Genomic DNA, 16432 nt, shown 5'->3' on the forward strand with positions numbered 1-16432 from the left:
TTTTTGGAAGGCCTTATGCACCAAGCTCGGAATCAAGCTACTATTCTCTTCGGCATACCATCCGCAAACCGACGGCCAAACGGAGGTGACGAACCGCACGCTATCGATGCGTCTTCCCATGTTGATCAAGAAGAACCTCAAGGAATGGGAAGAGTGCCTACCCGTCGCCGAGTACACCTACAAGCTCGCAAGAGATTCGACTACCAACAAGTCCCCCTTCGAGGTCGTCTACGGTTTCAACCCATTGTCCCCATTGGACATTCTTCCTCTACCACTACAAGAGCGCATCAACATGGACGCTAGTGCACGAGTCAACTATCTCAAGAAGATGCATGAAGATACAAGGCACACCATCGAGCGCCAAGTACAACGACTCGTGACCAAGCTCAACTTCAACATGCAACCCATGATATTCAACATTGGAGATCTAGTGTGGCTACACCTTCGCAAGGACTGCTTCCCCAACAAACACAAATCCAAACTTCTACCACGAGCTGATGCACCCTTCAAGGTGCTAGCACGCTACAACAACAATGCTTACAAGATCAGCCTCCTGCACGACAAGTACAACGTGAGCGATGTCTTCAACGTCAAGGATCTCTCTCCCTACCAAGGTGATGAAGATTTCGATCCAAGGTCGGATCTTTGCTAAGGGGGGGAGATGATGCAGAGATCCCCAAGGTCATTCACATGGACCTACCTACGTCTCCTATGACACCACTTGGACCAATGACAAGGGCCTGAGCAAAGGCTATCGAAGATAAGCTGAACTCCTCCTCTCCGAATTACCACTTTCTATACATGAGACATGGCTACTACCTCAAGCGGAAAACACTATGTGTGATCAGGTACTTGGAGGAAAGCCACGGAGCAGCCACATACAATGGACAAGACGGCGAGGACACCAAGTGTGAAGGACAAGAAGAAGAGTTGCCACTAAAGCTACAGCCACCGGACGACCGGTCGGGACCAGACGTCTGGCACCTGAAGCCCCAGCCTGCCCAGGTCCCACCCGATGCAAGCTATAGCGAGCGGATGTTCGGCCAGGACCGGTCGACCGGCGTCCCCACACCCGAGCCAAAACAGCGGATGTCCGACGCGACTGGACGACCGACGACTGGACGGCCGACCATCTACAGAAATTTGGACGATCGAGCACCAAGACAAGCGGAAGTCCGGCGACTACCGGACGACCGGACGACCGTAACCCACCGGACGTTCGGTGCCTGTCCGCGCACAGTTTTGGGCCCGAGGCCCATGTACCCCTTCACTTCGCTCCCATTTGCACTAAGACTATAAATATACCCCCTCCTCCTCCTAGTTAGGGTTAGCAGTGTGATAGCTCATATTAGAGATAGAGCTTCGCTCATCCCCTTGGTTACTTCTCCTTTGGAGGTCACAACCTCTTCGGAGAAGATTCCCCAAGTGGATTCAAGACCCCTTTACGGGAAGAACCCCCTCAAGACCTCCTCATGGAGAAGAATCGATTACCTTTTGTATCGTCCCTTATTGATCGTGGATCTTATATCTCCTTTTGTGTTTCGGAAATCTAGCACATGTGTGACCAGATCTCATTGGTTTCAGTGTTTTCCCTCGTTCCCCTCTCGTGTTCTTCGTAGGATCCGCTCCAATCATGAAAGATCGGCCTGAGGGTTTCCACCCTACATCAGAAAATCTAAGAGTTATGAATATGTGAACTATTCTTCAAATCATTATGTTCATAAGTCCTCGAAGAATTTCTCTCCTTATTCATATGCATACTCTAACCCCTCATTTGTGAAACGAAGTGCCCTGGCTTCAATGCTACCTTTCTCTTATGGAGCTCACAGAACGATGAACTCTTTGCCACCCCTCCAGATGTGGGTGGTGAAGAAAAGGAACTAATCTTTTATGCAGGGTCAGGTCTCCAGATGAACTTAAACGTCTAAAGAATTTGCTGGAGATCTGAATGTGCTTTAAAGGACGCAAGCTAATCATGAAGAAATGAATTACTCATTTCTCACGTCCTTATACTGCTATATCTACCGCACTACTTGATGAAATTCTATCTGATGAATTTGGTGTCATATTCTTCTCTATGAAATATATGAGTTCGTAAGGTGCACTAATTCATCTGCAGGATGAATCTCTCGCAGCTACTGAGTGTGTCCTCGATGGTGGATGTACAAATCACATGACCAGTGACAAGAGCTTATTGATGTATTCTCCTTTATCTCCATCGCATCTGAAGCATATCACCTATGCTGACAAAGGAAAAAAGCAAGGTATTGGGTCTAGGTAGGGTTGCAATCTCAAAGGATCGACACATGGACAAAGTCATGCTTGTCGAGTCCATTGGATTCAACCTCATGTCTGTCTCGATGCTTTGTGATCTTGATATGATTGTCATCTTTGGCAAATATCATTGCATAGTACTCATGGAATCTGACAAATCCAAAGTATTCGAAGGCTTTAGGAGAGGAGACTTGTATATTGTTGATTTCTCTACAGGACCACAACATGTCATGTGTCTACTTGCAAAAGCTTCAGAAGGTTGGCTATGGCATCGTCGACTCGGTCATGCTGGCATGAGGAACTGGCACACGCTTTGAATAAGAAACACGTAATTGGCATCGAGGGTGTCAAATTCCTCAAAGATCATCTTTGTGGGGCTTGTGAGTCAGGAAAGATAACCAAATCCAAGCACCCCTCAAAGACTATCATGACTACCACTCGTCCTTTTGAATTGCTTCACATGGATCTCTTTGGCCCCACTCATTATGGCACACTAACAAATGCAGCATGTCTATATGGCTTTGTTATTGTTGATGATTATTCTCGTTACACCTGGGTGCATATCATTGCTTACAAAACTGAAGTGCAGGAAGTCTTCAAACGATTTTCCTCAAGGGCCTCAACGAATTTTAGTGTGAAGATCAAGCATATCAGGAGTGACAATGGGACCGAGTTCAAGAACACTTGCCTTGATGACTATCTTGATGAACTTGGTATTACTCATGAGGTATCTGCCCATACACTCCTCGACAGAATGGCATCATGGAGCGCAAGAACAGGCCTCTTGTTGAGATGGCTCTCACTATGCATGATCAATATAAGACACCTCGTCGCTTCTAGCCTGACGCTATTGATACTACATGCCACATCATCAATAGGGTATATCTTCACAAATTCTTCAAAAAGACCTCATATGAACTCCTCACTGACAAGAAACCCAATGTGAGTTATTTTAAAGTCTTCGGTGCTAAATGTTGGATTAGAGATCCTCATCTCAATTCTAAATTTGCACCGAAAGCACATGAGGGTTTTATGCTTGGTTACGGAAAGGACATGCACACCTACAGAGTCTTCAACACCTATCACCACAAGGTTGCTGAAACTATAGATGTGCGGTTCGATGAAACTAACGGCTCGCAAAGAGAGCACCTACCTCATGTGCTAGATGAAATTTCTCCTAAGGAATCCATTAAGCTCAAGGCTACTGAGGACAAGGTTGTCAGAATCATGATTTTGAATCGGATCGGAGCCTCGATGGTAGGATCACAAATTGTAGAATCTTCACTATTAGGATCGTAGAAACGTAGATTCTAAGAACTAAAATCGTAGAATCATAGGGGTTAGTTTGGATCGTAAAGTCATAGAATCGTATAACAGAATCGTGATTCTGACAACCTTGACTGAGGATGTCACACCCACTGAAGAACCTATAGAAGAAGTTCTTCCAGATCGTGAGGACAATCATACTGGTGCACCTGAGGAAAATGGCTCTGAAGAAAATGCTTAACCCAATCCAAGTCGTCAACCTGCCCATCCTCGCGTGGCAAATGAAGTGCAGATTGAGAAAATCCCCGATGACATCAATGCACCAGGTCCTCTCACACGCTCAAAAGCTTCACATTTGTCTAACTTTTGTGGGCACTTTGCTTTGTTTCTATCCCAGAGTCCACCAAAGTTGTCGTGGAATTATCACGGCAGATGTCCTAGCAAAAGGAATTAGTCATGGAGCCATAGAAGCTAGGTGAGCTTAAAGGGGTTAAACAGGACAAAGCACACAGAGAGTTTATACTGGTTTGGCCCCTTGCGGTGAAGGTAAAGGCCTACTCCAGTTTGGGATTGTATTGCTAGGGTTTCGATTACCAGGGAGCGAATACACTTGACCTAGTTCTCGATCTCTTGTTTCTTTCCCTAAACTGCCGCCAGGTCGTCCCTTTATATACACAGGTTGATGCCTGACGGCTCATGGAGTCCCGTCCAGCTCATACACAACGTGTCCGACTCGGTGACTAACTACGCATGCCTTACAACACAAGTCATACATACATGGCAGTTTATCCTCCCGGGCCTTAAGTCTCCTCTAGGTCTTGGGACGTCAATGGGCTCATATGATCCACCATCTTCATTGGTAAACTATCAGTGGTATGACCCAGCCCGTCCTGGGCGGTTCATACCCAATTGTCATATCCCCAACATTAGGCCCTAGGTTGATTTAAACTTGTTCATGTCAATCTTCAATATCTGACCTATCAAAATCTTGCATCGCCTTTATTTGATAAACCTTGCTATAAACCGCCATGATGTCAGCTCACAGAATTTTCGTAAGCCGCCATGATGTCACTTCACATTAACTTCGCACGTGGCCCAGAACATCTTAAGTGATCTTTATCTTAATAAATGTCCCGAGAATCGAGGCGTCCATATAGCCATATAATGATTTCGGCCCCCTCGATTCCCATGCATGCCTTGTAGCCACCCCCATATAACTAGGGGCAGGTGGTCTTTTTCATTTTCTCCTTCCTTTCCTCCTTCGTCTTCCTCCTTCTCACGGCCGCACCAGCGCTGAGCTCCGCCGCCGCGACCTCCGACTGCTGCATCAATGCAGGCCGCTGCATCAACCTGATCAGATCAGAGAACTCCGGTAAGCCACCGCAGTCCATGTCACACCCTAGCTAGTCATGCATCAGAGTGTGTGCATCATGTTTAAATTTCCATTTAACTTGAAATGGGGATTGTGAAACCCTCAGAATCATTCCTGAAAATGATCCAAATAAAAATTTCTCCAAAAGGGTCCAAGAAAATGCTCATGTTGCTCTCTGAAAATATTGGACAGAGATAAAAATCAAACCAATATTTTTAAGAGCTCATAGGTATTTATTTTGGGCATTTGGAATTAATGCATAAATATTTGCATTGGAAATATATTATTTATATATATTAATATATGTCCAAATATTATGCCAATTATAAAGGAGCTTTGGAATAATATATTTAGCTCCTGCAAAAATTGGCATAAGGTATATAAATGATTTAATATTTTATTTAAATCAAAACAAATGTCAGAAATTAGAAAACAGAAATAATTAAAAAGGGAGAAGCTTACCTGGGCTCCTCCACTGTGCGGCCCAGCCAGCTGGCCGGCCCAGCCAGCAGGCGGCCCAGCCCGCCTCCCTCCTCTGTCGTCTTCGTCCTCGACAGAGGGAGGGGAGTGTGGCCGGCGCGCGCGCGCGCCACCGCGCCACGCCACCTGCTCGGCTGCCTGCCTGCCCTCCCCTCCTCGCTCGATGCCCCGGACGACGCCACGCCTCCCCCCTGCTCTCTCTCACTCTCCCTCGGCTCCTCCCTCCTCTCCCTCGCTCTCTCTCTCACACGGCCGAACACCACCCTCGCCGCCGTTCGCCATAGCAGCCGTCACCGGCCACCCCTCGCTCCCCCGACTAGCTCAGGAGCTCCGCCTCGACCCCCTCTTCCTCCCCACCGATCCACGGGTCTCCGGAAGCCCTGCATCGCCGCCTACGTCGCCGTTCCCCTCCTCGGCCACCGGAGGTCATCGCCGTCGATTCGCTGCACTCCGGCCGTCCCCGAGCCCGCTAACCATCCCTGCAGCTCCGCGGTGAGCCACTGATTCGATTCCCCCTTGCCCCGTCGTCCCTAGCCTTCTGTAGCTGCCGCCCCCTTGAGCTCCGAAGCTCGACGCCGCCGGCGATGTCGCCGTCGTGGCCACGGTCACCGTAGCGCCCAACCGAGCACACCCACGCCCTCACCGCACCGCGTAGAAGCCGTAGGTGCCAACCCCGCATCCCCGCAGCCGTTGTAGCCTTGACCCCGAGCTCAACCGAGCTCCGGCAGCCGCCACGGTCGTCGCCGTCGACGGTACAGGCCACCCCAGGCACGGCCACCACCACCGTTCGACGCGCGGGAGCAAGAGCTCTCCAACGAGCCCAAGCACGGCCTCGCCCGTGCCCTGTAGCGCGATCCCGCATCGCGCCGCCGTCTCGGGCCTCGCCGGCGTCATGTCGCCGGTGGGTTTGACCCACCTTGACCACGGCAGGAACCCCCCTGTGTCCCTGACAGGTGGGCCCAGCCCTGTAGCTAATTAGGATTAGCACTAACCGAATCAGTTAAACTAACTACCCCCCTGACACTGACAGTGGGCCCCAGCGCCACTAACCCCTAATTAGGATTAAATTAACCCTGTTTAACCCCCCCTGTCACTGACGTGTGGACCCCACACGTCAGGTTTGACCTCATCCAGCCGCAGTTGACCACTGACGTCATGCTGACGTCATGCCGGCGCAATATTTATATTTCTGGATTTAAATTAAATCAGGAAATTCCAGAATATTATTTAAACTTCAAAAATTCATAACTTTTAATCTGTAACTCCAAATCAGACAAATTATATATGAAAAATGATCAGAAAAATCCAATCTATCCATCTGTACTATTTTCATGCATGATCAAACAAGTTAAATTGATGTTTTAAGCAGAACAAGGAAAAGCACTTTAAAAGGCCATGTTTGAGTTGGAAATTTGAATCTTTGATTCAAATTTGTTCAAACCCTTCTGGTTTTAGTTGCATTAGCCCAACACACTCATATTGCCATGTTTCATGCATGCATCATATTGTTGCACATTGTTTGGTGATGGTTGTGTATCGGTGTCCTTTGCGACAGGTTCTGCCCCCGAGGAGTACCGTGATAACCCCGACGAAGAGCAATACCAGTGCACCGACCCGTCAGGCAAGCAACCAACCATTTGATCATATCGATACAATCCCATGTTCTCGCTCCTGCTCTCTTTTACTGCATTAAGACAACGCGTTTCAAACTGCTGTGTGCTACGGTAGTTGAACCCATTTCCTCTGCATGACCTGTCATTGCCACAGTAACTAGATGAAACCCACTAGCATGTGTAGGAGTTGATTGAGCCATATGTATGTGTTGTTCCTACCTTGCTATGCCTGCTATGCTTAGAGTCGTGTCAGGTCTGGTTCATCTGGGTGATGGGCTAGAGTGAAATGATTATGTCGGTAATGAGAGTGGTGTGGTGAACACGATTTGGTAAAGGTATCGATGAGAGGCCATGTAGGAGTACATGGTGGGTTGTTTCATTGAAGCCGACCTTAAGCACTGAGATCTGTATGTGTGATTTAAGAATCAGCTTCTACCATGCATTGGGCCCGAAACCAATGGACCCTCTCGGCTTCTTATTCACCCTAGTTCTCCGTCCAGGAGTTGCAAGTAGTTTCTGGTGTTTGTAGCCTACTGGAGGCCGTGGACAGCGCTGACCGTAGGGGTGGGCTGTGATGCGGTAGGTACGTGGCCGGGTGTACCGAATACCCGTTAGGTATCTCGGGAACCCTGTTCACATCGTTCGGGGCCGTATGGGAAACCTCGGCCGGACTCCCTGCGGATGGAACCTGGATAGGCGATAAACCTGGACTGGAGGCTTAGGTGATTAGGTAGGTCGTGGCCGACACCCATGTTGGGCTTCCGCTTGAAGGTTGCCGAGTACATGTCGTGTAAACGACGGTAAGTGGTGAGAGCGTGTATGAAGAAGTACACCCCTGCAGGGTTAACATGATCTATTCGAATAGCCGCGTCCGCGGTAAAGGACTACTTGGTTGCCTATACAGTTCATAGACAAGTAAATGGAAACTACTAAAAGCCTCAAGATAAGTGTGAGTGCCGAGGATGGCTCTTCCGTAGGAAGACGGAGGTGGATCCTCGGTAGTGTATTGAAGTGATGAGTAGTGGACTCGTGTGCGCAAAACCATTTCAAGTTGGAGTATCGTAGGATAGCCTAGCCAAGAGTCAAAGCTGGCTTGCTGCAATAACTCCACCAACCCTTCTTGATACTATGCATGTATGTAGGATCTGATGTAAGTCTTGCTGAGTACCTTTGTACTCATGTTGCTATAATCTACATTTTACAGAAGACACTGCAACCCCTTCTGATGGGTTCTATGTAGACGTTGACATCAACGAGTAGGCTAAAGGCCCAGGTGGTGACCCTGAGCTTGTGAAGGACCATGTAGTATAGCTAGGCTTTCCAAGCCTCTTTTATTTTACTAGTTGTCTGTACTCAGACAAGTTACTTCCGCTGCTGGTTTGTATGACTGTATGACTTGAATGTTGGGTCGTGTGACCCGTACCTTTGTGTATGTTATGTATGGCTCTCTGAGCCTTAAATAAAGTACTTGTGTCGTAGAGTCATGTTGTGATGCTTCGTTGTATTTGCACATATTGAGCATATTGTGTGTATGATTGAAATGCTTGGTATGTGTGGGATCTGACTATCTAGTTGTTTATCTTTAGTAGCCTCTCTTACCGGGAAATGTCTCCTAGTGTTACCGCTGAGCCATGGTAGCTTGCTACTGCTCTGGAACACTTAGGCTGGCCGGCATGTGTCCTTCTTCGTTCCTGTGTCTGTCCCTTCGGGGAAATGTCACGCTTTGAGTACCGGAGTCCTGTTAGCCCGCTACAGCCCGGTTTACCGGAGTCCTGCTAGCCCAGTGCTACAGCCCAGACCCACTTGCTGATGACCGACACGTTCAAAGCTGGGTCATGGATGCCTGTCCCTGTAAGTCTGTGCCACTTTGGGTTTACGACTAGTCATGTCAGCCCGGGCTCCTTATCATATGGATGCTAGCGACACTATCATATACGTGAGCCAAAAGGCGCAAACGGTCCCGGGCAAAGGTAAGGCGACACCCGTGGGGATACCGTGCGTGAGGCCACAAAGTGATATGAGGTGTTACCGGCTAGATCGATGTGACATCGAGTCGGGGTCCTGACAGTCCATCTGCAACTGTAAGTGCTTCTCTTCCTCAACTTCAGATCTGCATTAGGGTTCGGGCTTGTTTGTCGGTGTTCTTGCTATTCTTGCATTGTTTCCATCAAATCCAATGACTTTCATTCTAGATAAGTCATAAATCTTGTGCAGGAGTAGTTTCAACATCATTTTCATTATTAGAACATCATTTCTCCATAGAAGATCTCATCGGGGTATCCAAACCTTTCCACTACGGCCACCTTAGGCTAGAACTTTACTGCTTTTTCTGAACTGTGGTAGATCCAAAATTACATTGGTAACTTGTGAAAACTTGTTTGTCCACCACTTGATAAATTTGAAGTGCCATAACTGTTACGGCGGCTTATACTATAAACCATGATCCGCCATCCGCAAAATATGTCTTGAAGTTTAAGCTTTGCCCAGTTTAATAGCAGAATTCTTAGCCCGGTAGTCCCACTTAAGCTGCCAATACTTCAATGTTCATCCCCCGGCTTAATCTGTCAATTGTTCATAGCATTTTACCTTTGAATCAATGGTCCAGTTTAATAGCATGACCTTAAACCGATAATGTTTCCTTCATTTAGATCCTTGTTCTTCAAGATGGTCAAAATTATTACTGCTTGCAACTGGGTTGTTTCCCGGGTTACGAAGGAAGCCTTGAACATATATGTTCAGACTGGCATGTTAGCCAAGAAAGAAGCCATCCACTGGAGAGTTCCGGGTAATGAAACTCGCCCGAGCCCAAAGATGGTGAAGTGGTGGTTTTTATGGATCATATGGTCCGGAGCTTCAGTCCTCCCGGCTCAAGATTCTTCAGTGATGTGCTGCATTTTTTCAAGCTCCATCTACAAGATATCGGACCAAATTCCGTTTCAAACATCTGCAATTTCCAAGTGTTCTGCGAGGTTTACCTTCAACAGGAGCCTACCGTAGAACTATTTAGAGAGTTCTACTACTTGAATCGGCAAAATGAATTCATAGATGGACCTAGCCTTGAACTAGGCGGCATATCCATAAAACACCGAAAAGAGGCCATCTTCCTAGCTGCTAACCCGCCCAGTCACCCCAAAGACTGGAACCAAACTTGGTTTTATTGCCAAGATACCTCACCAGAATGAGAAAATCCCTTACCAGGTTACCATGCCAGCCGGCTTAGTAGCAGACATCATCTTCTGGACTGTATCAGCACAGCAGAACGGAAGAAATACATGCCAACTTTTGCAAAGATCTGGGCTCTAATGGCCAACGGCTTGACCGGGATCGATCTAGTTCGCTGCTGGGTCGCCTGGAGAATATTGCCTCTAAGCATCCGTCCCGGTTTAATGTGTGAGTATACCGGCGAGCTAACAGATCCTCAGCACCATTGTGAGATCGAGATAACTAAGGAAGATATCAAAAACATGACCAAGACTCTATTGAATGAGAGCTTGGAAGATTGTAGTCAATTCGGACTGAGTCCTTTCTGTATTCTGAATAAGCCGCCAGCTGTAAGTTTTTAGTCAAGCTTTTACTTAACTCATATCTTCATTTCTGCTGCTAGCTCATACTCATTTATTGTTTACAGGCCAACTCACCCTTCTGGGACAAAAAATTTCCCGAAAATCCAAAGAAAACTCAGACAAAGAACAAGGCTACCAAAAGGCCTACTAAGAAGAAGTCCAACACTGCCAAATTATTCAATTTGGATGACAAAGATGATGATGATGAGTCGGCGGTAGAACTTGATTCCCTTGGCTCATTTTTTGTACATCTTATTGACAATGACTATTATCAGGATGAAGCGGACGCAACCATGCAGATGATGCAGAGGTAATTATTCTTTCTTTCGGATCAGAACCTCTGCCAACACAGAAAACCTAACAAGCAAGCCGGAAAGTAAGCTTTTCTCACCCTTTAGCTCACTTGGATCCCAACTTTCTTTTGAAGAAGCAGCAACATGAAGCTCGCCGTACAACCCGGAACTGTGGCGGTGGAGTCTTATCCTCCGGCTTACCGAACACCCCAGCACCTCGCAAACGTTGACAGGAGGTCTCAAAATTTTCTGACTTAGATTATCCCAAGGCGGGTCTTGTTCATCAACCTACCCGTCTGATTCAAATTATCAGGGAACAATTCACTCTTCCTCTGGGACTCAATGGGAACTCAAATCCCGGCTTTTCAAGACTGTGCCTGGGTAAGAGTATACTCAATCATTCAAAACTTCTTGCCTATTTAATACGCTGACATCTGTGTATTTCTTATTCTCAGTGGTCAGGACAAACCCAGCAAAAAGGCGAAACTGAATAAGCCGGTTGACAATTCCAACCCATTTGAGCTGGAGAAACAGCAGCCAGAATCCTCTCATCCAATTGCTGAGGCCACCATTGATGACCCGCCACCAGAAGAGCATGAAGTCTCCATAGACCATATGGATGTTGAGTCGGCCATTTCTAAGCCGCCAAGCCTAGCTAAGCCCACTGAAGAGAAGACTGACGATGTCGTCATCACCGGGTTTGGTTACACAGCACCGGGTAACCCCACTATCTTATCCAAGCACATCGCCAAGGAAGAAATTTCCGTTGATGATAAAGGCAAGTGGAAGGTAGACTTAGAGAGTTATGCCTAGTTCAGCGCCCAAGACATCCACTCTGGTTATTTGAACCGTCTATACATCAGCCTTGATTTGAAGCTAGCTTAGTCAATTTGATGAAGGAATGCTATGAGGTAATTCAACCACTATTCTCTTCATAATCATATATCTATCACCCGCCAAGTCTATAGGATATGACAGGATTGAGTATGCTGTAGACTTTCCAATTGCCATACAGAAACTGAACATCATCATTAGTAGCCCCCAAGGATCGGCTTAGATCATCAAGTTAAGCCGGGACTTTAAGTAGCAGAAATGAACTTCACATCTGTAGCCCCCAAGGGTCGATTTAACTAGTATAGTTAAACCGGGACTTATGAACATTGATAAATCAACGCTTCAATATGTAATCTTGATAAACCAGATTATATCATTGCACCTAAGTCATCAGCTAAATTCGTCTTTGAAAAGAGCAATAGGTATTAGCCCCCAAGTGCCAAGGAAAATACTTGTATTGTGCTTGGGACTTCAAAAAGTTCAAAGAGCAATAGACATTAGCCCCCAAGTGCCAAGGAAAATACATGTATTGTGCTTGGGACATCAAAAATAATTATGCTCATAATACCTTCCATTTTTTCTATATCACAGACTGAACTAAGTGAGAAGGATTCGCAACTCAATGATCTGAAGGCCAATATTAAAACTCAGCAATCTGAAACATCCAAGGCCAAATCAAAACTCAAGACTGCTTTAGAGAACACTGAGCAGCTGAAGCAAAACTTCAACACTGACAAAAAAATGTTCGGCAACCGAAAAGGTGGCTCTATTGAAGAGAGTAGAGGATGCTGAAGCTGCACTTAAACTGGTGACTGACGCGTTGTCCGGCTTAAAGCAACAGATCAATAACATGTCGTCAGCTATCTTCAGTAAATAGGAAATATGATCCCTTTGCATCTCAATAAACATATTATAAATCATCTACCGGCTTATCAAGAAAGTTACTGATGCAGGTTCTTGGAGCGCCAAGCTGGGCACAGATATGCGCATCCGGCTTAAATCTATGTACACTCTTGTAGAACAATTATATACTAGTGCCCAACGTAAATTGCTGCTGCTATGCACAAGAAATCTGCACCCACTCTCATCGAAGATACCCTTGAGAGGCTACCGGTGCTGCCCCAAAGGATTGATGAGTTAAAGCGAGCCTCTGCCAGAGCTGGCGCACTGACTGCCTTAAGTCGAGCAAAGACATGCCAAGCATACATGGATCCAGAAGATTTGGCCAATGGTTGCCCCAGTGTCAAAGAGGACGGATCTGCCTTCAGTGTTGATGAGTTTGAAATAGCCAGAACAATGCATCCATTAGCAAGTAAATTGGCTGAAGAAACCAATCTATGCACATACTAGGCGGCTTATGACGCTGATAACAACAAAATGAAGGCGCTGGTTCATCAGGAGACGGATCTCATCCCACCGATTCGTAAGCACACCTTCACTCCTGACATTGATCCATCCAACCTTATTGATGATGAAGCTGTGTTTAGAGTGTTGAGCAGTATCAATTGGGCTACGCCTGACTTCCAGCTGATGGATAATCAAGGAGCCGAAGAAGACGAAGAGGCACAGGATGATCCGGAGGCTTCAACCCTTCAGGAGTCATGAGCCGTTTTATAGCACTTTATTGTTGACGTCTCAAAAACACTTATCCTCTTTGGGCCATCGAATGCCTTGTAATATGATAGTTAAACTTTCATCTCCCGTGCCATCGTGCATGTTTTGTTTTGCATAACACTGCTAATCCGCCAGTGGAAGATCTGCCACTTATGCTCATGATATCATCAATAATGCAGATCAGATTTATCATTTTTCCTGCATACAAACAGATCACAAGTACCCTGGCGGTTTACCCTAGGGTGGGTCATAATACCCGATATAAAAACCACTGGTGACTAAAACAGTCCATAACCAGGACCGGTTTAATCACAACCTTATTTACTCATAACAAAATATCATACCTGTGATATTTGCTCATACTACCGGCTTATCATAGCTATGCAGTAAGGGTTATAACCCAAAGATGGAGAGTGCAACGCGCGGTTCAATTGATTTGTACTGTCGACTTACAACGCTGCATGCAGCAAGGGGTAATATCCCAAAACTTAGAGCACATCGCTCTAAGCACATAAAATTATCATACACTGGCGACTTAAAGTCCAAAGCTAGGCCAGGTTAACAAACACCGGATAGATTCATATATGAACCATAAGGCAAGATAGCCCTCATCGGTTTTCAACAATGTATTAACATGTCACAAAAGATGAATCTTAAAAAATGTTCAAATCAAATGTAAATCAAAAAACAAAACAAGGCTTTCACAGGCTGCCAAGCCTTAAAGTCAAGTGCTTTTCAAGGGCCGCACAACCACTGAGTTAAACTTTCATTCAACCTTATAAGTCAAGCCTCACATGACCAATCGCCGTTTTAACTTTCACAAGTTCAGGGTCTGTATAAGATTGACTGTCAAGAGTACGGCGAGTCATTCCAGGATTACCTGGGCGGAGTGGTAGACTTAAAAAAGGCAGGATAACCCAGGGTTTTAGGTGAATACACCTGGCTTCGAAGCCTACTACAAGGGTCATCAAAGCTCTTGTCCTTTTAACAAAGAGCCCCCAAGTAATATTTTATTCTAGGCGTACAAGTCGGGTCAATAGGGTAGGCATGGCTATGCTCAATGAGCAAGAAGCCCTCAAGTATTTTGTAATCATGGCGTACAAGCCAGATCAAAAGGGTAGTCATAGCTATGCTCAATGAGCAGGAAGCCCCCAAGTGATCATATGAGGTGATAATAAAGACTCATTATTCTCAGAAATGAAACGACAAAGGCCCTGAATTATCAGGGATGCCGGCTTTATTATACTCATCATAATATATACATTGTCAAAATATATACATCACAAGAGCTAGTGGCTCAGGTGTAACAAGGCCAAAGATGAGCAATATTCCACGGCCCACGGGTCTCCTCCGACGTGCGTGAGTCCTTGTTGTCTCGAACATCGATTAGGTAGTATGACCCGTTGTTCAGATTTTTGCTGACCACAAAGGGCCCTTCCCAAGGTGGGGATAGCTTGTGCATCTTAGTTTGATCCTGGATAAGCCGGAGCACCAAATCGCCTTCTTGAAAGGTCCTGGTTTTAACCCAGCGACTGTGGTAACGGCGTAGATCCTGCTGGTAAATTGCCAAACAAGCGGCCGCAAGGTCACACTCCTCATCTAACAGGTCAATAGCATCCTAACGTGCTTTTTCATTATCAGCTTCAACATAAGCCGTCACATGGGGTGAGTCGTGATGGATGTCACTAGGGAGAACTGCCTCTGCTCCGTAAACCATGAAGAAAGGCATGTAACCCGTAGATCTATTGGGGTGGTATTGATGCTCCATAACACTGAGCGTAATTCCTCCACCCAACAGCCCGTTGTCCTCTACAAAGGGACCATAAGTTGGGGCTTGATGCCTCTCAAGATTTCTTGATTGGCTCTCTCAGCTTGACCATTGGACTCGAGGTGAGCCACTGATGATACATCAAGTCGAATATGCTCTCATTGACAAAACTCTTTCATAGCACCCTTGGACAGATTAGTGTCATTATCAGTTATAATGTTGTGGGGAAAACCAAAACGGAAAATCACCTTTTTGATGAATTGAACCGTTGTTGCCACATCACACTTAATAACCGGCTCTGCTTCCGCCCACTTTGTGAATTTGTCAACCGCCACCAAAACGTGGGTCTTTTTATCCTTGGACCTTTTGAAAGGCCCAACCATATCAAGCCCCCAGACTGCAAATGGCCAAGCAATTGGAACCATCCTCAATTGTTGAGCCGGTACTTGAGCTCGTCTTGAAAATTTCTGACAACAATCACATTACTGATCAAATCCTCTGCATTAGCATGAGTTGTCAGCCAATAAAATCCATGACAAAAAGTCTTGGCCATGAGAGACTTAGAGCCGACATGATGACCACAATCTCCTTCATGAATCTCTCATAGGATCTCACAACCTTCTTTTGGAGAAACACAACGTTGAAACGCCCCCGTAACACTACGGTGATGCAACTCTCCATTGACAATAGTCATTGACTTAGACCGCCGGGTTATCTGCCTGGCCAAAGTTTCATCTTCAGATAACTCGCCCCGGGTCATGTACGCCAAATATGGAACTGTCCAATTAGCAATACCATGAAGAGCCGCCATCAGTTGTGTCTCCGGGTCAGGAATAGCAAGATCTTCCTTTGTAGGAAGTTTGACGGAAGGATTATGCAAAATATCAAGGAAAATATGGGGTGGTACCGGCTTACGCTGGGATCCCAACCGGCTTAAAGCATCAGCCGCCTTGTTTTTCCTTCGATCAACATGCTCTACTTGATAGCCCTTGAAGTGACCAGCAATAGCATCAACCTCCCGGCGATAAGCCGCCATGAGTGGGTCCTTAGAATCCCATGTACGAGAAACTGGCTGAGCTACTAAATCTGAGTCACCAAAACACCTCACCTGACTTAAGTTCATCTCCTTAGCCATCCGAAGACCATGGACCAAGGCCTCATACTCAGTTGCATAATTAGTACAAGGGAACATCAACCTTAAAACATAACAAAATTTATCATCTCGTGGGGAATTTAAGATAACTTCAGCCCCCGATTCACTGCTGGAATTTAACAAAACTTTATGATTTGTCATTTTCATTGTATTCTGTGTGTGTAGCCTATGAGCATGATGTCTACATGCTTTATGGGCTCCG

The sequence above is a fragment of the Triticum dicoccoides genome, chromosome 4A, assembly GCF_002162155.2.
Source record: "Triticum dicoccoides isolate Atlit2015 ecotype Zavitan chromosome 4A, WEW_v2.0, whole genome shotgun sequence".
Taxonomy (NCBI): domain Eukaryota; kingdom Viridiplantae; phylum Streptophyta; class Magnoliopsida; order Poales; family Poaceae; genus Triticum; species Triticum dicoccoides.